The sequence below is a fragment of the Phocoena sinus genome, chromosome X (genome assembly GCF_008692025.1).
Source record: "Phocoena sinus isolate mPhoSin1 chromosome X, mPhoSin1.pri, whole genome shotgun sequence".
Taxonomy (NCBI): Eukaryota; Metazoa; Chordata; class Mammalia; order Artiodactyla; family Phocoenidae; genus Phocoena; species Phocoena sinus.
Genome location: NC_045784.1, coordinates 1,167,826 through 1,192,437, shown reverse-complemented (window position 1 = coordinate 1,192,437; position 24,612 = coordinate 1,167,826). Strand labels below are relative to the sequence as shown.

The 24,612-nt window shown below is 43.7% G+C and overlaps 1 protein-coding gene across 20 annotated transcripts in view; it reads left to right on the top strand.

Moving 5' to 3' along the window:
* Positions 1 to 24,612, top strand: part of DHRSX (dehydrogenase/reductase X-linked) — a 321,810-nt gene that overhangs the window by 271,641 nt on the left and 25,557 nt on the right. For 19 of the 20 annotated variants that reach the window (XM_032618749.1, XM_032618747.1, XM_032618752.1 and 16 more), the window contains one exon: positions 20,885 to 21,010. The gene's annotated coding sequence lies outside the window, so the exon portion shown is untranslated. Of the gene's footprint in view, positions 1 to 20,665; positions 20,764 to 20,884; positions 21,011 to 24,612 lie in introns of all 20 variants that reach the window. The other variant, XM_032618746.1, reaches the window with a different exon arrangement.

Genomic DNA, 24,612 nt, shown 5'->3' with positions numbered 1-24,612 from the left:
AATTATTTAGATTTCTGGGTCTCTCTCTCTCTCTCTCTCTCTCTCTCTCTCTCTCTCTCTCTCTCTCTCTCTCTCTCTCTCTCCTGACTCCCCATCTTATTTCACAAAGGGTTTAAGGAAAACCACCACTCCTCCCGCACCATTTAAAAGCTGGTTCTTATATAGATCAATGAAACAGGATAGAAAGCCCAGAGATAAACCCACACACATATGGTCCCCTTATCTTTGATAAAGGAGGCAAGAGCATACAATGGAGAAAAGACAGCCTCTTCAACAAGTGGTGTTGGGAAAACTGGACAGCTACATGTAAAAGAATGAAATTAGAACACTCCCTAACACCATACACAAAATAAACTCAAAATGGATTAAACACCTAAATGTAAGGCCAGACACTATCAAACCCTTAGAGGAAAACACAGGCAGGACACTCTATGACATAAATCACAGCAAAATCCTTTTTGACCTACCTCCTAGAGAAATGGAAATAAAAACAAAAATAAACAAATGGGATCTAATGAAACTTCAAAGCTTTCGCACAGCAAAGGAAACCATAAACAAGATGAAAAGACAACCCTCAGAATGGGAGAAAATATTTGCAAATGAAGCAACTGACACAGGATTAATCACCAAAATGTACAAGCAGTTCATGCAGCTCAATAACAAAAAAACAAACAACCCAATCCAAACATGGGCAGAAGATCTAAATAGACATTTCTCCAAAGAAGATATACAGACTGCCAACAAACACATGAAAGGATGCTCAACATCATTAATCATTAGAGAAATGCAAATCAAAACTACAATGAGGGGGCTTCCCTGGTGGCGCAGTGGTTGAGAATCTGCCTGCTAATGCAGGGGACACGGGTTCGAGCCCTGGTCTGGGAGGATCCCACATGCCGCGGAGCAGCTGGGCCCGTGAGCCACAACTACTGAGCCTGCGCGTCTGGAGCCTGTGCTCCGCAACGGGAGAGGCCACGATAGTGAAAGGCCCGCGCACCGCGATGAAGAGTGGCCCCCGCTTGCCGCAACTAGAGAAAGCCCTCGCACAGAAACGAAGACCCAACACAGCAAAAATAAATAATTAATTTAAAAAACCCCTCCTACCCCCAACATCATCTTAAAAAAAAAAAAAAAAATCTACAATGAGGTATCACCTCACACCAGTCAGGATGGCCATCATCAAAAAATCTACAAACAATAAATGCTGGAGAGGGTGTGGAGAGAAGGGAGCCCTCCTGCACTGTCGGTGGGAATGTAAATTGATACAGCCACTATGGAGAACAGTATGGAGGTTCCTTAAAAAACTAAAAATAGAGCTACCATATGACGCAGCAATCCCACTACTGGGCATATACCCTGAGAAAACCATAATTCAAAAAGAGTCATGTACCCCGATGTTCATAGCAGCTCTGTTTACAATAGCCAGGACATGGAAGCAACCTAAGTGTCCATCGACAGATGAATGGATAAAGAAGATGTGGCACATATATACAATGGAATACTACTCAGCCATAAAAAGAAATGCAATTGAGTTATTTGTAGTGAGGTGGATGGACCTAGAGTCTGTCATACAGAGTGAAGTAAGTCAGAAAGAGAAAGACAGATACCGTATGCTAACACATATATATGGAATCTAAAGAAAAAAAAAGGTCACGAAGAACCTAGGGGCAGGATGGGAATAAAGGTGCAGACCTACTAGAAAATGGACTTGAGGCCACGGGGAGGGGGAAGGGTAAGCTGGGACGAAGTGAGAGAGTGGCATGGACATGTATACACTACCAAACGTAAAACCGATAGCTAGTGGGAAGCAGCCTCATAGCACAGGGAGATCAGCTGGGTGCTTTGTGACCACCTAGAGGGGTGGGATAGGGAGGGTGGGAGGGAGACGCAAGAGGGAGGGGATATGGGGACATACATATACATAGAGCTGATTCACTTTGTTATACAGCAGAAATGAACACACCATTGTAAAGCAATTATACTCCAATAAAGATGTTAAAATTTTTCTTTAAAAAATAAAAAGTAAAAGCTGGTTCTTTCAGAATCTATAGGGGATGCAGGAAATTATTTGTGAAAACATTTTATAAAGTTGCATTAAGTAGACAGTTTTTAGGAGGTTTTCTTTTTAAAAATATGGGGTGTTTTTGTTGTTGCTGTTTGGTTGGTTGGTTGGTTTTTGAGGGGACCAGGTTCTCTTGGGCACGGGTGGTGAGCGTTCTGCAAAAACCACTCTGGTATGGCTACAGAGAATGGATTTGCCCCTGGTGGCAAGCACAGAGTGGGGAGACCTGCATAAAGTTTGGGAAAACCTGGATTTGGGTGATGGAGGGACGGAGGGAGTTGGAGAGATACAGCCAAGACTCTGGGTGAGTGTAGATGCTGAAGGGGTGGAGAAAAGCCACATTCAACTGTTAGCCTGGGATTCCTGGGACCAGACAGGAAAGACTGGGATGGAGGGATTGGGGAGGATCTGGGGGCGGGACTTAGTGAATTCAATTATAGACATGGGTTCAAGGACCATGTGGAAATTTCTGGCATCCCGTTGCCTATTTGTTGTCTGGCCACAGGAGAATGGTCTACCCATTACTCAGTCTTGGGTTCCATGCATAGACCATCAAGTGACCTTCCACAAGGGGGCCAAGGACACACAGTGGGGAAAGGACAGTCTCGTCAACAAACGGTGTTGGGAAAACTGGATATCCACATGCCAGAGAATGAAACTGGACCCTCATCTCATGCCATACACAAAAATTAACTCAAAATGTAGTAAGACTTCAGCATCCCATCTGAAAAGCCTAAAACACCTAAAAGAAAACACATGGGAAGAGTTGGCAGCAGTGATTTCATAGATCTGACCCCAAAAGCACAGGCAACAAAAGCAAAAAATAGACAAATGGGATTGCAACAAACTAAAAACACTTCTGCATAGCAAGGGAAACAAAGCATACAGCAAAGAGACAGTGTCTCTGCAGAACGGGAGACAATATTTGCAATCTGCACATCTGATAGTATAGAGCGTTTGGACAGAGGAGATGCCCTTTAAAAGCTTCAGTGACTGCAAAGTGGGTTGGGAGGTTCTGCCTTGTAACAGATGTTCTGGATTGCTGGTTTTTCCGACTCGAGCAATTTGTCTTAATTATGCAAGTAAATTAGCTCAATGTTACCTCTTACTGAAAGATGCAAGCTTTATTATTATGTGATTTCTAGTCCCCTAGGGGTGTAACGACGGCTCTAGGAAATTGGTTGATTTTTCAGACGGTTGGTGGGATTTCGTTTATTCTCTGGAGAACCCTTCCCATCTGTGCTCCTATCTGGAAAATTCAAATATTTTTTGTTGTCTACACAGTACTCAGCACTCTTGAGGCAAACCTCCCAGCTCCCCTGAGCCACTGCCCAAGTTTTGCAAATCAGAATCTGTTTTGGAGAACTGTCTGGAGCTCTAAAGGGTTTTTTCATCTTTCATCTACTTTCCTTTAAAATTCTCTGAACAGGCTTATGCCTGCACGAAAATCACACTCAGGGAGCTTCTAATAGGCGACTTGGTGCGTTGTTTTTGTTGTAAATGAGTTTGGCAGACAGCAGGTTCATTTCCCCAGAGCTGTGCAGCTCATGGCTCTGGGTTTGCAGGCACCCATCACAGCACTGGAGAGTCATGGACAGAAGCCCCCATCCTCCTGCTTTCACAGAGAGAAGACGGTCCCTGCTGAGAGCCAACATTAGTCTGAGCACAGTAGAAAAACAAGGAGGTGGGCACATTTCCAGGTACTTAAATCTGTGCAGAAAACTCCAAAACCTAATTGAGGCTGAAAACTCTATTTTGGTTGTTATTTGTAATCAATCCACCCTGGCATTTCCTGTCAACTTTGCGTGTTGAGGCATACTCCCAAAATGTTCTATCAGTTATTTAGACAGGAAAAGGTCACTCTTTCAAAATTCTTATTTTTTTAGTTGAAGTATAGTTGCTGTACCATATTAGATAAGTTACAGGTGTATAATATAGTGATTCACAAGTTTTAAAGGTTATACTCAATTTGTAGTTATTATAAAATACTGGCTATATTCCCTGTGTGCGCTGTAGAATATATTCTTGTAGCTTCCTGATTTCACACATAGTAGTTTGTACCTCTTACTCCCCTCCCCCTATCTTGCCCCTCCCCCTTCCCTCTCCACACTGGGAACCACTGGTGTGTTCTCTGTATCTGTGAGTCTACTTCTTTTTATATTCACTAGTTTGTTGTATTTTCTTAGATTCCCCATATAAGTGATATCTTATAGTATTTGTCTTTCTCTGTCTGACTTATTTCACTAACATAATGCCCTCCACGTCCATTCATGTTGCTGCAAATGGCAAATTTTCATTCTTTTTTATGGCTGAATAGTACTCCATTGTATATATGCACCACATCTTCTTTACCCATTCATCTGTTGATGGACACTTAGGTTGCTTCCACATCTTGGCTGTTGTATAAATAATGCTGCTATGAACATTGGGGTGCATGTATCTTTTCAAACCAAAAATTTTAGCTTAAAGATCTAGAATTCTGCATTTTATTTTTTTTCTAATCCAACATTGCATATATTTTTTAAGTTGGAATATAGTTGCTTTACAATGTTATGTTAGTTTCTGCTGTACAGCGAAGTGAATCAGCTATATGTACACCTATATCCCCTCCCTCTTGGACCTCCCACACCCCATCCCACCCAGTTAGGTCATCACAGAGCACCGAGCTGAGCTCCCTGTGCTATACAGCAGGTGCCCACTAGTTATCTGTTTTACACGTGGTAGTGTATATATGTCAATCCTAATCTCCCAGTTCATCCCACCCTCCTGTTTCCCCCTGTGTCAACACATTCATTCTCTACATCTGCATCTCTATTCCTGCCCTGCCAATAGGTTCATCTGTACCATTTTTCTAGATTCCAAATATATGCATTAATATATGATAATTTTTTTCTTTCTTCACTCTGTATGACAGACTCTAGGTCCATCCACATGTCTACAAATGACCCAATTTCATTCTTTTTATGGCTGAGTAATATTCTATTGTATATATGTACCACATCTTCTTTAACCATTCAACTGTCGAGGGACATTTAGGTTGCTTCCATGACCTGGCTATTGTAAATAGTGCTACAGTGAATACTGGGGTGCATGTATCTTTTTGAATTATGGTTTTCTCTGGGTATATGCCCAGAAGTGGGATTGCTGGGTCATATGGTAGCTCTATTTTTAGGTTTTGAGGAACCTACATACTGTTTTCCATACTGGCTGCACCAACTTACATTCCCACCAGCAGTGTGGAAGGGTTCCCTTTTCTCCACACGCTTCCCAGCATTTGTTGGTTGTAGATTTCCTGATGATGCCCGGTCTGACTGGTATGAGGGGATACCTCACTGTAGTTTTGATTTGCACTTCTCTAATAATTAGTGATGTTGAGCATCTTTTCATGTGCCTTTTCGCCATCTGTATGTCTTCTTTGGAGAACTGTCTATTTAGGTCTTCTGCTCATTTATGGATTGGGTTTGTTTTTGTTTTTTTAAATATTGAGCTTCATGAGCTGTTTATATATTTTGGAGATTAATCCTTTGTCAGTTGCTTCATTTGCAAATATTTTCTCCCATTCTGAGGGTTGTCTTTACGTCTTGTTTATTTCCTTTGCTGTGCAAAAGCTTTTAAGTTAATTAGGCCCCATTTGTTTATGTTTATTTTTATTACTTCAGGAGGTGGATCAAAAAAGATCTTGCTGTGATTTATGTCAAAGAGTGTTTTTCCTATATTTTCCTCTAAGAGTTTTATAGTGTCTGGTCTTACATTTAGGTCCTTAATCCATTTTGAGTTTATTTTTGTGTATGGTCTTAGGGACTGTTCTAATTTCATTCTTTTACATGTGGCTGTCCAGTTTTCCCAGCACCACTTATTGAAGAGACTGTCTTTTCTCCATTGTATATTCTTGCCTTCTTTATCATAGATTAGGTGACCATATGTGCCTGGGTTTATCTCTGGGCTTTCTATCCTGTTCCGTTGATCTATATTTCTGTGTTTGTGCCAGTACCATACTGTCTTGATTACTGTAGCTTTGTAGTATAGTCTGAAGTCAGGGAGCCCGATTCCTCCAACTTTGTTTTTCTTTCTCAAGATTCTTTGGCTATTCAGGGTCTTTTGTGTTTCCATACAAATTGTAACATTTTTTGTTCTACTTCTGTGAACAGTGCCATTGATAAATTGATAGGAATTGCATTGAATCTGTAGATTGCTTTGGGTAGTATAGTCATTTTCACAATATTGATTCTTCCAATCCAAGAACATGGAATATCTCTCCATCTGTTTGTGTCATCTGTGAGTTCTTCCATCAGTGTTTTATAGTTTTCTGAGTACAGTTATTTTGCCTGTGTAGGTAGGCTTATTCCTAGGTATTTTGTTCTTTTTGTTGCAATGGTAAATGGGATTGTTTCTTTAATTTCCCTTTCTGATCTTTTGTTTTGTTAGAGTATAGGAATGCAAGAGATTTCTGTGCATTAATTTTGTATCCTGCAGCTTTACCAAATTCATTGATTAGTTCTGGTAGTTTTCTGGTGGCACATTTAGGATTTTTTATGTATAGTATCATGTCGTCTGCGAACAGTGACAGTTTTCTTCTTTTCCAATTTGTATTCCTTTTATTTCTTTTTCTTCTCTGATTACTGTGGCTAGGACTTCCAAAACTATTTTGAATAATAGTGACAAGAGTGGACATCTTTGTCTTGTTCCTGATCTTAGAGGAAATGCTTTCAGCTTTTCTCTCTTAGGAAGATGTTAGCTGTGGGTTTGTCATACATGGGCTTTATTATGTTGAGGTAGTTCCTTCTATGCCCACTTTCTGGAGCGTTTTAATCATAAATTGGTGTTGAATTTTGTCAAAAGCTTTTCCTGCATCTACTGAGATGATCATACGGTTTTTATTCCTTAATTTGTTAATATGGTATATCACATTGATTGATTTGCGTATATTGAAGAATCGTTTGCATCCCTGGGATAAATCCCACTTGATCATGGTGTATGATCCTTTTAATGTTTTGTTAGACTCTGTTTGCTAGTATTTTGTTGAGGATTTCTGCATCTATGTTCATCAGTGATATTGGTCTGTAATTTTCTTTTTTTGTAGTATTTCTGTCTGGTTTTGATATCAGGGTGATGGTGGCCTCGTAGAATGAGTTTGTGAGTGTTCCTTCTTCTGCAGTTTTTTGGAAGAGTCTGAGAAGGATGGGTGTTAGGTCTTCTCGAAATGTTTGATAGAATTCACCTATGAAGTCATCTGCTCCTGGACTTCTGCTTGTTGGAAGATTTTTTTTTTTTTTTTTTTTTTTTTTTTTTTTTTAAATTTATTTATTTGTTAATTTATTAACTTTTTGGCTGCGTTGGGTCTTCGTTGCTGTGTGTGGGCTTTCTCTGGTTGCGGTGAGCAGGGACTACTCTTGGTTGCGGTGCGCGGGCTTCTCATTGCGGTGGCTTCTCTTGTTGCGGAGCACGGGCTCTAGGCACACGGGCTTCAGTAGTTCCAGCACGTGGGCTCAGTAGTTGTGGCTCGCGGGCTCTAGAGTGCAGGCTCAGTAGTTGTGGCACACGGGCTTAGTTGCTCCGTGGCATGTGGGATCTTCTCGGACCAAGGCTCGAACCCGTGTCTCCTGCTGCATTGGCAGGCGGATTCTTAACCACTGCGCCACCAGGGAAGTCCCTGTTGGAAGATTTTTAATGACAGTTTCAATTTCACTGCTTGTGATAGGTCTGTTTATATTTTCTATTTCTTCCTGGTTCTGTTTTGAAGGTTATACCTTTCTAAGAATTTGTCCATTTCTTCCAGGTTGTCCATTTTTATTGGCATAGAGCTGCTTGTAGTAGTCTCGTCTGATCCTGTGTATTTCTGTCGTGTCAGTTATAATGTCTCCTTTTTCATTTCTAATTTTATTGATTTGCATCTTCTTTTTTTTCTTGATGAGTCTGGCTAAAGGTTTTCGATTTTGATAATCTTCTTCAAGGAGCAATTTTATTGATCTTTACTGTTATTTTCTTCATTTCTATTTCATTTATGGGTTTTTTGTTGTTGCTGTTCTTTCTCTAGTTGCTTTAGTGTAAGGTTAGATTGTTTGAGATTTTTCTTGTTTCTTGACGTGAGGTTGAATTGCTATGAACTTCCCTCTTAGAACTGCTTTTGCTGCATCCCATAGGTTTTGGGTCATCATGTTTTCACTGTCATTTGTTTCTATGAATTTTTAAATTTCTTCTTTGATTTCTTCAGTGATTTATTGGTTATTTATTAGTGTATTGTTTAGTCTCCCTGTGTTTGTGTTTTTTACAGTTTTCTTCTTGTAATTGACTTCTAATGTCATAGCACTGTGGTCAGAAAAGATGCTTGATATGATTTCAAATTTCTTAAATTTTCCAAGGCTTGATTTGTGACCCAAGATGTGATCTGTCCTGGAGAATGTTCCATGTGCACTTGAGAAGAAATTGCATTCTGTGTCTTTCAGGTGGAATGTCCTGTAAATATGAATTGAATCTATCTGGTCTGTTGTGTCATTTAAAGCTTGTGTTTCCTAATTTATTTTCTGTTTGGATAATCTCTCCATTGGTGTAAGTGAGGTGTTAAAGTCCCCTACTACTATTATGTTACTGTCGATTTCCCCTTGTATGGATGTTAGCGTTTGCCTTATGTATTGAAGTGCTCCTATGTGGGGTGCATAAATATTTATAATTGTCATATCTTCTCGGATTGATCCCTTGATCATTATGTAGTGTTCTTCCTTGCCTCTTGTAACAGTTTTTATTTTAACGTCTATTTTATCGTATAAAAGTATTGCTACTCCAGCTTTCTTTTGATTTCCATTTGCATGGAATATCTTTTTCCATCCCCTCACTTTCAGTCTGTATGTGTCCCTAGGTCTGAAGTGGGTCTCTTATAGATAGCAAATATACATATGGGTCTTGTTTTTTTGTATCCATTCAGCCAGTCTAGGTCTTTCGGTTGGAGCATTTAACCCATTTACATTCAAGGTACTTAATTGATATATATGTTCCTATTACCATTTTCTTAATTGTTTTTGGCTTGTTTTTGTGGGTCTTCTCTTGTGTTTCCTGCCTAGAGAATTTCCTTTAGCATTTGTTGTAAAGCTGGTTTGGTGGTGCTGAATTCTCTTAGCTTTTGCTTGTCTGAAAAGCTTTGATTTCTCCATCGGATCTGAATGAGATCCTTGCTGGGTAGAGTAATATTGGTTGTAGGTTCTTCCCTTTCATCACTTTAAATATGTCCTTCCACTCCCTCTGGCTTGCAGAGTTTCTGCTGAAAAATCAGCTGATAACCTTACGGGAGTTCCCTTGCACGGGTGGAGGAAGACTTGGCTTGTGGGGCGGGTGAGCTTGCTCAGATGGGCACCCCTCCCAGTGCCCATGGAGGTGGGGACCGGTGGGTGGGGAAGGGGCGTGCAGTGGTGGCCACTCCCCTTGTGTGCCACTCTACAATGGCCTTGCTTCTATGGTGGCTGAGGCTTCTTCTGCAAACCTTCCCATTTGTGGAGCTCCTTACTTCTGTCACTTCAGGCTGTCTTTTCACAGCCAACAGCTGTCCCGTCCCTGGTCTGTTCTCCAGCACCCAGCTCCCCTCCACACCTGGAGACACACAACTCAGTCTGGGTTGCATAGGGCTGCAGCAAGGACCGTGCGTGCAGTTCTTACTTTGTCCTGCCTTCCACAGACATTTGATGCATTCCCCTCTGATCCCCTAGAGTCCCTTTCTGCCCCAGCTGACTTCTCCACCATGACAGTGCTTTTCTGAACGTGGGAACCTCTCCCCACCTTCAGCTCCCTACCGGGGTGCCGGTCCCTTCCTTTTCCTCTTTTTCTTTCTTTTGTCCTACCCAGTTTTGTGGGGATTTTTCTTGTCCTTTAAGGTGTCTGAGGTCTTCTGCTAGTGTTCAGCAGGTGCTCTGTGAATACTGTTCCATTTGTAGATGTCTTTTTGTATCCCTTGTATTCCCAGCATAACCCCTGGGGCTCAGTTTTGGTTTTGCCCCCCTCCGCCTTTGCGTGAGGTCCACCCTCAGGCATCTGTTCCCCACCCAGGTGAGGGGGGCAAAAGCAGGGCTGATTGGGGCACACTTTTAATTTAATTAACTCCGTCGAATCTGAATGAGGTCCTTGCTGGGTAGAGTGATATTGGTTGTAGGTTTTTCCCTTCCATCACTTTAAATATGTCCTGCCACTCCCTCTGGCTAACCTTATGGGGATTCCCTTGTATGTTATTTGTTGCTTTTCCCTTGTTGCTTTTAATATTTTTTCTTTGAATTTAATTTTTGTTAGTTTGATTAATGTGTGTCTTGGTGTGTTTCTCCTAGGGTTTATACTGTATGGGACTCTCTGCACTTCCTGAACTTGACTATTTCCTTTCCCATGTTAGGGAAGTTTTCCACTATAATCTCTTAAAATATTTTCTCAGACCCTTTCTTTTTCTCTTCTTCTTCTGGGACCCCTATAATTTGAATGTTGGTGTGTTTTGTGTTGTGCCAGAGGTCTCTGAGACTGTCCTCAATTCTTTTCATCCTTTTTTCTTTATTCTGCTCTGCAGTAGTTATTTCCACTATTTTATCTTCCAGGTCACTTCTCCGTTCTTCTGCCTCAGTTATTCTGCTATTGATTCCTTCTAGTGTAGTTTTCATTTCAGTTATTTTGTTGTTCACCACTGTTTGTTTGTTCTTTAGTTCTTCTCGGTCCTTGTTAAACGTTTGTTGTATTTTCTCGATCCATGCCTCTGTTCTCTTTCCGAGATTTTGCATCATCTTTACTATCATTACTCTGAATTCTTTTTCAGGTAGGTTGCCTATTTCTTCTTCATCTATTTGGTCTTGTAGGTTTTTACCTTGCTCTTTCATCTGTAACATATTTTTTTGTCATCTCACTTTTTTTTGATGTGTGGGGCTGTGCTCCTGTCTTACTGGTTGTTTGGCCTGAGGCCTCCAGCACTGGAGTTTGCAGGCAGTCGGATGGAGCCGGGTCTTGGTGCCGAGATGAGGACCTCCGGGACACCTCACTTTGCTTAATGTTCCCTGGGGTTTGAGGTTCTCTGTTAGTCCAGCAGTTTGTACATGGCACTCCCACCACAGGGGCTCAGGCCCAACCCCCAGCCTGGGAACCAAGATCCCGCAAGCCACATGGCGTGGCAAAAGAAAGAAAAAAAGGAACAAACGAAAAAGAGCAGAACCATAACAATAAGAAATAAAATAAAATTAGAAACATAAAAAATATATTAGAAAAAGTAAAAACGAAAATGAAACAACAAAGCAAAACAGAACCACAACAGCGGGGGGGGTGGGGGGGGCGGGGGGAAGGCCGGAGGAGGCCCTGGGGGAGAGGGGGCTTAGACCCAGGACACACATGGCCAGAGGGGGCTCCAGAGGGCAGAGTTTCAGGCCCGGGATCCCAGCTGGCTAGCCAGGGCCGAGCAGGCAGGGGAGATGGTGGCCTTGTTCCCCTCTGATCCTCCAATCCCCTGAAGGTCTCTCCCCATCCCCGCTGATCCCCTCGCTGTGAGTGGGCCTTTCTGAGGGTGGGAACCCCTCCCCTCTCCCAGCCATCCCTCAGGGACACCAGTCCCATCCCGCCTCCACCTTTCATACCCCCACTCCTTCCCCTCCACATCCTTCCCAGTCATGCGGGGATTCCTCCCATCCCCTTAGGGGCCTGAGGTCCCCCAGCAGCGCCTAGCAGGTGCCCTGGTTACGAGGAGATGCAAACTCCACATCCTCCTACTCTGCCATCTTCACCCTGCCCCCTACAATAGAATTCTGCATTTTAAATCACAAGAGGCATGCTTGGAAAATTATGACTAGGTCTTCCAGCTTTAATAAATGCTTGGACATTTTATGATTTTCACCCCTGGAGCTAAGCTAATCTGTTCCAGTTTTCTTAGAAATATTCCAATTTCTGATTTGCAAATGGAAAATCAGGCTAGCAACGCTTCTGCCTTTGGGTAAGAGAGATGGATGTCAGGATGTCAGAATTTCCTCCAACCGTCCTTTTTCTTTGACTGTGGTTTTGAACTTGGAAAATGTAGCCCAAGACAAATAGGGAAATGTGAGTAAGAGTTAGTCAATTTATAAATTTTCAAAGTATCAGCAAAGGTAAATGAAAGAATCCGTTTCCAGCATGGGAAGCAGGCAGATTTTATGAAAGATTGGATGTAACTAGAATTAGTTTTATGAGATATTTTGTGGTTAGTCCCCAACCATATTTTTATGTCATTATGAAAACCTCCACGTGTCATGAACTGTGTTTTCCTGTGATAATTCCAAATGTGCCTCCATTCAGCATATCTCAGCTGTGGGTTGACATATGTTATCCTGTCGTGGGATAGTGGAGGATCCAGCAGGAAGCAGTGGTCATGTTTTCTAGTTTCCGGTCATCCCATCCTGGGTCACTCGCTGTTCTCTGCTGTATCTACACCAACCCAATATTAATGCCTGTAAGATACTTTTAGGTCGAATTAGGAAAAAAAAAAAGCACAAATACAGGAAAAAGACCAGCATAAACTAGGAGTGGGACAGGACTTGAATTCCACCAACTGCCACCCAAATGGAAAATTCCAAGGACCATCAACCCCCTTGATTTTCAAATGCATTCTAATTTATTCTGCTTTCTGAAGAGCATGAGTAAGAATGAATCTTCCGGGCTTCCCTGGTGGCGCACTGGTTGGGAGTCCGCCTGCCGATGTCGGGGACGCGGGTTCGCGCCCGGTCCGGGAAGATCCCACGTGCCGCGGAGCGGCTGCGCCCGTGAGCCGTGGCCGCTGAGCCTGCGCGTCCGGAGCCTGTGCTCCGCAACGGGAGAGGCCACAAGAGTAAGAGGCCCGCGTACCGCAAAAAAAAAAAAAAAAAAAGATGAGGGTAAAGAGGAACTGGGCATACGCATTAAGATGGCCACTATTTTTTTTTTTTTTTTGGCCACTATTTTTTAAAAATAGAAAATGGCAAGTGCTGGCAAGGATGTAGGGAAACGGGGGTCCCTGTGCGCTGTTGGTGGGTATATAAATGGTGCAGCTGCTGCGGGAAACAGTGTGGCAACGCCTCAAAAATTAAAAATAGAATTACCATAGGATCCAGCAATTCCAATTCTGGGTGTACACCTGAAAGAATTGAAAGTAGAGTCACGACGAGAGATCTGCACACCCATGTTCATAGCAGCAGAATTCACAGCAGCTAAAATGTGCACACAACCCAAGCGTCCGTGGAGGGGTGAATGGATAAGTAAATCGTGGTCCATCCGTGCGAGGGAATATGATTCAGTCTTTAAAAAGGAAGGACATTCTGTCACAGGCCACAGCATGGGTGAACCTTGAGGACAGGATACTGAGTGAAATAAGCCAGACACGGAAGGACAAATACTGTTTGATTCCACTCCTGTGAGGTCCTTGGAGGAGTCAAATTCACAGTGACAGAAAGTAGGGGCTGGGGGAGGGGGATGAGGTTTGAGTGTTTAATAGTGACACCTTCCGTTTTCCAAGAAGGATGAGTTCTGGAGATGGGTGATGGTGATGGTTGCAAAACCGTGTGACTGTACTTAATGCCACTGAACCATATGTTTTTAAATGGCTGAAATGACACTTTTTTTTCACCAATCCAGAGCGTTTTTTTTTTTACTTTTATATTGGAATAAAGTTGATTTACAATGGTGTGTTAGTTTCAGGTGTACAGCAAAGTGAATCAGTTATACATATATATATCCATTCTTTTTCAGATTTCTTTCCCATATAAGTTATTACAGAATATTGAGAGAGTTCCCTGTGCTATACAGTAGGTCCTTGTTATCTATTTCATATAGAGTAGTATGTATATGTCAGTCCCAAACTCCTAATTTATCCCTCCCCTGCCCCCTAATTTCCCTTTGGTAACCATAAGTTTGATTTCGAGTTCTGTGAATCTGTTTCTGCTGTCTAAATAAGTTCATTTGTATCATTTTTATTAGATTCCACATAGAAGTGATATCATATGATCTTTGTCTTTGACTTACTTCACTTAGTATGATCATCTCTGGGTCCACGCATGTTGCTGGAAATGGCATTATTTCATTCTTTTTCATGGCTGAGTAATACTCCATGGTATGCATATAGCACATCTTTATCCATTCCTCTGTCCTTGGACACTTAGGTTGCTTCCATGTCTTGGATATTGTAAATAGCGCTGCTATGAACATAGGAGTGGATGCATCCTTTAGAATTATGGTTTTCTCTGGATATATGCGCAGGAGTGGGATTGCTGGGTCATATGGTAGCCCTATTTTTAGTTTTTTAAGGAACCTCCATACTGTTCTCCATAGTGACTGCACCAATTTACATCCACACCAACAGTGTAGGAGGGTTCCCTTTTCTCCACACCCTCTCCGGCTTTTATTGTTTGTAGAATTTTTGATGCCAGCTATTCTGACTGGTGTGAGATAATCAGGGAAGCCCAATAAAACCGCACAAGTCTCTTTGGAATTTACTGGTTAGTCCGTGGAAGGTGGAAGCTCAATCTCTCCTAGAAGAGGTAGGCTTGAATTCACCCCATGCTCTATCTCAGCTTCTGTGAGGCTGCCCGAAGGCAGCAAGGCCACCTTACACTCAGCCACATAGAGTTTGCAAAGCTGTGATGGGTAAATAAAGATTCCCATGCCTCAACTGGCCAGATGAATTGTCACTTTTGCATCTCAGGAGAATTGAGGATAAAGGGCCTCATAATTCAAAGAGCGTGTTGTGGGGAAAGGGGCCAGACTGGGCAGATGATCAGGGCTCGAGAGGAAGAGGAAGAATTCTTGAGCCCAGATAGGGGGAGGGGGAGATGGAGTGGGTGTGCTTCTTTAAACTTAACACAAACTTGTGTTGTAAGGCGTATTTTGAGAACTCCTACTCCTGGGGGAAGAAAAAAAAGACTTACATGTGCCTTTTAAAGAGTAGAGAAATCCAATTTCATGAAAATGCGATTGCTTTATGCACCCTTGCCTCTGCGTTGAGCTCATGGAACCCCTTTGTAGACCAGGGAGGGTGTCTCCGTGAGTAGATCTGGACGTGCCCCAGAAATCTGCTGAGGCACCTGTCAGATCTCAGGTGTGTTCACGGGGAGACACGCCGGGACCCCAGAGGCACAGGCTGGGTGGGAAGGAGCAGTGGTAAGCAGGATTCCAAGGTAGCCTCAAGACTCCTGTTCCTGAGTGCACACACCCTGTGTAGTCTCCTCCCCTGGAGTGTGGGCAGGACTTGTGAGCCCGATAGGCGTCACTCCTGTGACAGTGTATCTGTGGGTTAACTTGAGTTCATCAGAAGGAGATTATCCTGGGTGGGCCTGACCTAATCAGAGAAGCCCTTTAAAAGTAGAGGAATTCTTTTTTTTTAATTGTTTTTTGTTGTTTTTATTTTCTTAATTGAAGTACAGTTGATTTACAACGTTGTATTAGTTTCAGGTGTACAGCAAAGCGATTCAGGTAAACATATATATGTACCTATCTTTTTCAGATTCTTTTTCCCATGTGGTTATTACAGAATATTAAGTGGAGTTCCCTGTGCTCTACAGTAGGGTCTTGTTGGTTATTTTATATACAGTAGTGTGTATCTGTTAATCCCTAACTCCTAATTTATCCCTCCCCCACCCATTCCCCTTTGGTAACCATAAGTTTGTTTTCCATGTCTCTGGGTTTATTACTGTTTTGTACATAAGTTCATTTCTATCATTTTTTTGTTAGGATTCCACATAGAAGCGATATCGTATGGTATTTGTCTTTGTGTCGCTTACTTCCCCTAGTCTGATCAGCTCTAGGTCCATCCATGTTGCTGCAAATGGCGTTATCTCATTCTTTTTATGGCTGAGTAATATTCCATTGTATATATGCACCACATCTAAAAAGAAGGTGAATTCTGCCCACAAGAACGAAGTTGGAAGAGAAGCTCTACCTTCCAGTGAAACTACAGACCTGAACAACTAGTTAAAATATCAAGTATGATCTGCTCCACTCGGGGGGATTTCAGCCCAGTAGCTCGTAGGTGAGACATCTGATGCACTCATCATGTGAACCTGCCTGAATCATGCAGCATGTATGAGCGTGTGTAGTCGCTATAACAAGATGGCGTGTGCGTGCGGGAGGATAATTACTCCACCTGCCCAGCGTAGTGTCTCGATCTCACAGGGCTGGAGAAAATGACTCAGGGTTAAGCCCCACTGAGGTCATTAGTGTGTCTCGGGGCAGGAATATTTCACGGTAGAGGAATATTGGGGAAGGTTTACAACACATTCTGTCCACAAAGCAAGCATCACTCTTTTGGGTAAGGGATGATGACTTCCCAGGTGGATCCTGGTAGTTGACTCTTTGACAGTCAAATATGACAATTCTTCAGACGCAGGGGGCTCCCAAGATGAACCCAGATGGCAAATAGACACCTTCAACCAGTCTCCCACCTTCCCATCTGGTGGGGTCTTCTGGTGACAGATCATCTCCCTGTCCGATCACAGCTGTGATTGGCCCCTGTCCCTTCCTGTTTTCTGGGTATAAGAGAAACGTCAGGCACCAATGGTCACCAACACATCAGTGTGATTATTTTCATAGATGTAGACAAACTTAAGTGGGACGGATGGTCCCAATCCCATTTTCTGACCAAAAGATGCTCAGAAGACTTGAGTCATCAACTATAAATCTTCCATGACTAATATCATTAATGGTGGAAGAACCCTTCACAGAGAGAAATAGGGTCACTCACCAAAAGAAAGGCAGCTGCACTGCCTTTGGATAAGGCAAAACCAACAAAAGCCCACCACCCCTCAATGTCTTAGCTCAAGAAGCCATAACAAGATGCCAGAGGGTGGGTAGCTTAAACAAAAGGAATTGATTTTCTCAGAGTTCTGGAAGCTAGATGTCCAAGATCATGGTGTGGGCAGATTCAGTTCCTGGCGAGGCTCTCTTCCTGGCTTACACATGGCATCCTTCTTGCTGTGTCCTCACGTGGTGGAGAGAGAGATCTGGTCTCTTTCTCTTCTTATAAGGTCAGTAATCCCACCATGGGGGCTCCACCCTCAAGATCTCATCTACCTCTAATCACCTCCCAAACACCCACCTCCTAACACCATCCCGCTGGGGGGCAGGGCTTCAACAGAGGAATTTTGGGTGAGGGACACAATTTAGTCCATACAACTCATCCTTGTAAATAGCATCATTCAGTTGCTCAAACCAAAAGGGAAGCGTGGTTCTTCCTCCTTCCCCATATTTAATACATTTTTAGGCTTTGCTAATTCTATCCATGACAGACATGTCCAATTATCCCCATCATGGCAGCCACCAGCCCAGACCCAGACACATCATGAACCTGGACCACAGCCTTAGTCTCCTAAGCATCCTACCTTTTGTCACCATTCTCCAACTCATACTCCAGGCAGCTGCGTCTCCAGCTTCACAGCCTCACCTCCAACTGCACAGCCTCACCTCCATGACACAGACTCTAAACTCTCCATCTCCCCACCGTATCCTACAAGACCCAGTGTGATCTTCTGGGGCTTCGTCTCTCCATCTCAGCCCACTCTCTCACCTGCCCTACTCATTTCACGTGCACCAAGCTTCTTTCTGTTCTATAACCCACTGGTCCTTAATGGTCTCCTATGCTCCTTTCCTGGGTGTTCATTCTTTCTTGGGCTTCAAGATGAATGTCACCCCCTCAGAGAGACTTGCTTTGATTTTTCCATTCACAGGGACCTTTCCCACCATCTGTTTACTTCCTCAAGACACATATCAGATTCTTTTTTTTTTTTATTTTTTAAATTTTATTTTATTTATTTAGGTTGCGTTGGGTCTTCGTTGCTGTGCATGGGCTTTCTCTAGTTGTGTCGAGAGGGGGCTACTCTTCGTTTCTTCGTTGCAGTGCGCGGGCTTCTCATTGCGGTGGCTTCTCTTGTTGCGGAGCACAGGCTCTAGGAGTGCAGGCTTCAGTAGTTGTGGCACGTGGGCTCAGTAGTTGTAGCTTGCGGCCTCTAGAGCGCAGGCTCAGTAGTTGTGGCACACGGGCTTAGTTTCTCTGTGGCGTATGGGATCTTCTTGGACCACGGCTCGAACCCGTGTCTCCTGCATTGGCAGGTGGATTCTTAACCACGGTGCCACTGGGGTAGTCCCCATATCAGATTCTTTAGTTCTTCATTTCTTTTTTCTGGTCACCGTTTATCCCTCCTAGTACAATGGATGTTCCCTGGGAGCAGGGAGAGTTTCCAATGGGAGGCTGTCCACACCTCCCAGGACCTACCTCACAAAAAAGCGAAATGTCTTATAGGTGGATGAGAGAGGGGATGACCGTTCTCACCTGCCTCCCATCCCTACCAGCAGAATCTCCTCCTCCCAGGATGTCTTGCACCTTCTCCTCCCCTGAGGAGCTCTCCATCCCTCAAGGCTGACCCACAGAGCAGAATCTTATCAAGACTGACTTAATCCTACATGTCCAAACTCCAATTAAAATGACTAATAGGGGTTCAGAGAGGGAGAAATCAATGTCATGTCTAAAAAAAACAGGAGCTGGGGCTTCCCTGGTGGTGCAGTGGTTGAGAGTCCGCCTGCCGATGCAGGGGACGCGGGTTCGTGCCCCGGTCCGGGAAGATCCCACATGCTGCGGAGTGGCTGGGCCCGTGAGCCATGGCCGCTGGGCCTGCGCGTCCGGAGTCTGTGCTCCGCAACGGGAGAGACCGCAATGGTGAGAGGCCCGCGTACCACAAAAAAAAAAAAAAAAAAAACAGGAGCTGGTGGCACTCCTATACCAGAATCACAGAAGGAGTTTAGCTGGACATGTTGCTATGTATAAAACCAACTAAAATACAAACCAGAGTAATTGAAAAAGAAGGAAAAAGTGGGGGAGGGATAAATTAGTAGTTTGAGATTAGCTACACGCTACTATATATAAAATAAACAAGGGCCTACTGTATAGCACAGGGAATTATATTCAATGTCTTGTAATAACCTATAAGGGAAAAGAGTCTGAAAAAGAATAAATATGTATGTATAACTGAATCACTTTGCTGTACACCTGAAACACAACATTGTAAATCAACTCTACTTCAATAAAAAAAAGAAAAGATTTTAGTAAAAAAAATGAGATTCAGGGCTTCCCTGGTGGCGCAGTGGTTGAGGGTCCGCCTGTCGATGCAGGGGATGCAGGTTCGTGCCCCGGTCCAGGAAGATCCCACATGCCGCGGAGCGGCTGGGCCCATGAGCCATGGCCGCTGAGCCTGCGCGTCCGGATTCTGTGCTCCGCAGCGGGAGAGGCCGCAGCAGTGAGAGGCCCGCGTTCCGAAAAAAAAAAAAAAAAAAAAAAAAATTAGATTCAAAAGATTTATGAGATTCAGAGGAAACTGGAATATTTGATCCTAAGAAATAAACGGAGGTAAAATGGTCTGCATGCAGTAGAAAAACATGATTGCTGAGTTTAAAGCACTGATGCAGGCACTTTGCACTGTGAGAAATCAAATTTGGGTGAAGTAGAAAACTGACGAAGAAAAAAATCTTCCCAGCATGCAGAGGAAAGTTTAAAATGCTTCAGGGGAAAAAAATAAAAAGATCAATTTTGAGACATTAAGAAGAATCGCCAAAGCCAATCTGTGAAAAAGGATTTCCTACAAAGGAATATGGGATAGACGGACCAGAGCACTAATTATAGAAAGGATAGAAGGTAAACGTTTTAAGCCAAAGAAGTAGAAAAATGACTACATACTGACTCTCAGTGAAAATTTGAAAGAAAACCAATTCTAGACATGTTCTGGTAGCATTGTCAAACAAGATAAAGAATACTCTACAAGTGCTCATGGAAAGATAAAAATAACAGAAGAGCCAGTACTGGTTTGGCTTCATTTCATCTCAGCCACAAGAAATGACACAATGTTATTGGACCTCCAAGCACTGATGAGGAGAATGTCATTATTAAAAATTCCAGGGCTTCCCTGGTGGCGCAGTGGTTGAGAGTCCGCCTGCCGATGCAGGGGACACGGGTTCATGCCCCAGTCCGGGAAGATCCCACTTGCCGCGGAGCGGCTGGGCCCGTGAGCCATGGCCGCTGAGCCTGCGTGTCCGGAGCCTGTGCTCCACAACGGGAGACCCGGCCACAACAGTGAGAGGCCCGCGTACCGCAAAAAAAAAAAAAAAAAAAAAAATCCACAGTGAAACCATTATAGAATTATTTATTGCTCCCAAAGTAGTGTTAATTTTCAATACTGTTAATACAATTAACTATATTCTACTCGGTAACCGTGCAGTCCTGCAGACGCAGGTGGTGGAGAGGAAACCACTTTCTAAGTAAACGAATGAATCCTGCAGCCAAATAGATTTATCCCCTAAATCGAACATTTGTTGTGTTAGGCAAATTATTTGCCTCCAGAGCAGTTAGAAAGTGTAAAGGCGGGGGGGGGGGGGGTGGTTCTTGATCCACACTTCAAAAAGACATCAAAAACCAGAAAGCAAAACAGATGATGATTTTCAAAAGTTTTTCAGGTCACAGCCAAGTCATCCTTGTCTTCAAATCTATCAAGCCGTGGAACAGGGATAAAATATCTTTAATAGGATTTTCTGACGATGACTACATAATTTGCACAGTCTCCTCTGAGGGACAAAATCAACATGAGTTGATTGTAATGTGTTTGATCCTTTCTCCTGTAGATGAGTGCTCCTTAAAGAGGGGGACAAGTCTTCCCACACGAAAATTTGGAATTGAAAAGCTTTCTAAGAATTAAAGTATTGGCTAAAATCCTCAACTGGTATGTGCTACAAAGAAAAAGTTGCAATTGTATGGGAAGGAGATCTATCTAAGACGGGATAGTTTAAGAACCAGGCATCCATGAATCTGCTGAAATGTCTTTTTCCTTTTCATTGTTTCAGAAACTCAGGAGAGCCGCTCAACTCTGTGGAAGACCCTGTTGAGTAGGCAGAAAATGGAAGTGGGATGGTCCAAATCCACAGAGACGAACTCCCGTGCCATCTGTAGAATCGTTGACTCAGTCCCTGGTGAGTGCCCTTGTGCATGTCAGTAAACGGTGTATGTATTCATGAGCTGCTTAGTAGAAAATATGCTTAACACTGACCTTGACCTACAGGCATTGAGGGGATGAGGTAGGTAATCCCCTGCCATATTCATCATGGTGACCGTCCTCTGCAGTGGGTCTTCCGAGACAGAGATTCAACTTAGAATTTCCCTGTGACATACTTTCTCGGGTCCAACTGGGACTCAGAACCAGGAGGGGAGGGTACCGTACGGCAGGGCCACCTGAGGCCCATCTGGGTCTGAGTCATAGCTGGGTCAAGAGCAATTCAGCCAGTCCGTGGAGTCTTTGCTGCCCATGAATTATGTGTGAGAGTCAGGCACAAAATGAGAACAGAACACAGTCAAATACTCGACCACGATATCTAGGATTTAAGCCCTGCTCAGGGCACCGGGCATGTCTTAACTTGCCGCATCTTCACTAGGGCCCTTGAAGGAAGACAGCCTTCTGGCCGATGTTTATAAATGAGGAAACTGAGGCAGAACGCTCGAGGCAGCGTCCAGGTCACACAGTCTGTAAACGTGGAAGAGTCTGGATGCTAATTCAGACAGTATCAGGCGCCGGAAAAGGAAATGACTTGTATCTGAGTGTTGGGGCCAATGGTTAATTTCCAAACGTGGTCACCATCTATTGGAAAACCCCTAAGGTCTAGAATTTGAGAGATGGAGGGCAGAAATTCCTTCTAGGGAAGAAATACCCAGAACCCCTGGTGGAGAGTCCTCTGGGTTCTGCTGGGAGGTGCCCAGGGAAGGGGTCACAGAAGGCCGTGTAGCAGCCGAGGTTCTCACCTCCCTGGTATCTGACTTGAGGGTCTTCCACCGAGAAGCAGTAGGAGCTCCTCTTAATGGCAGAAGCTATGTTAGTAGTCGTTGTAGTGACAAAAGTTGTCTCCTCAACCAGGCTCTATCAGGCTCCCCTAATTTCTTCAGTGAGGTCTGATTTCTGGACTTCTGTGTACACTTCTGCATTGTCCAATTTTAGCAAGAGCCATGCTTAGTCGGTTCAACCAGAACCCACCCCCTTCATATCTGGTTATCTCCATGTCTGGTCAACTTCGTATCTGCTCAGCTCAATATCTGATCAGGTGCCTCATCCTGCACGCCCCACCCCCCAGGTGACGTCTGGTCACCTTTGCCTGCCTTCAGCAGGAATCCTGTGGGGTCAGTTTACCCAGAATCCCCTCACCCCTAATTGTCCTGTTAGTAGCTTTCCATCCACTGACCCTCACCTGCTCCGTGGCTATAAATCCCCACTTGCCCGTGCTGCCTTTGCACTTGAGTCTGGCTCTATACTGAGCTCTCTTTGCTCTGTTGCAGGAGTCCTGAATCAAGTCTGTTTTTACCACTTTTTCTGTCCTGCTCTGGTTTTTCTTTAATAGTAATAATAGCAGCAGTAGTTGTTGTAGCAGTGACTGGAGTAGGAGTGGCAGTGATAGTAGCAGTAGTAACAATAGTGGCAATAGTTGTTGCGTGAATAGTAACAGAACTTGTAGTGGTTGTTATCCTAGCAGTAGTAACGAGTGGCAGTAGTTGTAGTAGCAAATTGTAGTAGCAGAAGTAACAAGAGGGGCAATAATTGTTGTAGGAGCAATCAGTCATTGTGGTAGCGATGCTAGTTATAGTAGTATTGATAGTTGTTACAGAAGTTGTAGTTGCGATACTTGTAAAAATAGTTGTAGTAGTGGGAGTATTTGAAGCAGTACCGTTGGAGTAGTGGGAGTATTTGAAGCAGTACCGTTGGAGTAGTGGGAGTATTTGAAGCAGTACCGTTGGAGTAGTGGGAGTATTTGAAGCAGTACCGTTGGAGTAGTGGGAGTATTTGAAGTAGTACCTATGGCTGTAGCAAGAGGAGGAGAAATAATTACAGAAGCAGTAGTAATAGCACTAGGTCTAGGCGTCATCATTGTCCTAAAACTAGATGTGGAAGTAATTGTAGTTGTAGCCACAGTGACAGTTGTAATAGTGGGAACACTGGTACTGGTAATTGTTATAATTGCAGTAGTAAATGTAATAGTTGTAGCAGTAATTGTTGCAATAACTGTCATTGTAGCACTAGTAATAACTAAAGTAGTGTTTGTAATAGTACTGTAGTCATTGTTAAAATTGTACTCATAGACATAATAGTTGTGATGGTTGTAGTAGCACTAAGTGTAACCACTGTAGTTGGAGCAGCGGTAATAATCGTGGTAGTGGTTGTAATAATAGTAGTTTTTGTAGCACGAGCAACTGTTGCAGTTGTGGTCGTAATAGGAGTTGTGATACTAATAGTTGTAGCAGTCACTGTAGCTGTAGCAATGATTGTAGCAGTTGTGATAGTAACAGTAGCAGCTGTAGTAGTCCTAGTAGTACCATTTGCTGTCACAGCAGTAGCTGTAGCCATAGCGATCATTGTACCAGTAGTCGTCGTCAGAATTGCTGTGCTTGTAATAACAGTAGCCGTTGTAGCGCCAGTTGCTGTAGTCACTGTTGCAGTAGTCACGATTGTAGCGGCAGTGGTAGCAGCAGCTGTAGCAGCGCCAGTTGCTGTAGTCACTGTTGCAGTAGTCACGATTGTAGCGGCAGTGGTAGCAGCAGCTGTAGTAGCGCCAGTTGCTGTAGTCACGTTGCAGTAGTCACGATTGTAGCGGCAGTGGTAGCAGCAGCTGTAGTAGCGCCAGTTGCTGTAGTCACGTTGCAGTAGTCACGATTGTAGCGGCAGTGGTAGCAGCAGCTGTAGTAGTAGTAAGTGTTCCAGTTGTGATAGTAACCCTAAGAGTTGTAGTAGACATTATACCAGTACTAATTGCTGTAATAGTTAGGGCACTGGTAATAATTATAGTAGTGTTTGTAATCATAGTAGTTGTAGCAATTGCTGTAACTGTAGCCATAACTGTACCAGTTGTAGCGGTGGTTGTAGGAGGGGTACCTTTTATAGCAGGAGCAACTGTTGTAGTAATAAGAGTTGTGACAGTACGAGTTGTAGCAGTACTGATTGTAACAGTAGCAAAAATGATAGCTGTGATAGTAGCAGCTGCTACAGTAGTGGCAGTCATTGTAGTCACTGGAATTGCTGTCCTTGTAAGAATAGCAGTAGTAGCAGTTGTACAGATTGCTGTAGTCATTGTAGTGGTAGGAGCGTTTGTAGCAGTAAATAGTACGGTTGTGGTAGTAAACCTCATGGTTGTGGTAGTAGTTACGCCAGTCCTGGTTGCTGCAGTCATCGTAGCAGCAGTCAACAATCGTAGCAGCAGTAACGGTAGTAGTAGTTGTCGTAGTGGTAAATGCTACAGTTGTAGTAGTAAATGCGATAGGTGGAGTAGCAGTTACACTAGCCCTAGTCGCGGTACTCACTGTGGTCGTGCAGTGGTCTCCACGCCGTCATCACTAACAACAGTCCCGCGTGTAAGCTGTGCCGGGGGTCGGGTGCAGCCATAGGAGTTCTCACCGGCTGAACTCAGTGGGCCCTCGCCGTGCCTTTATGTGACCCGTCCCGGCCTCTGAGAGGCGGAATGACCTGCCCAAGCTCGCACAGCTGGTACCAGGCACAGTCTCACCCCTGCATCTTCGGTGCTTGGCCCTGCTTAGGAGA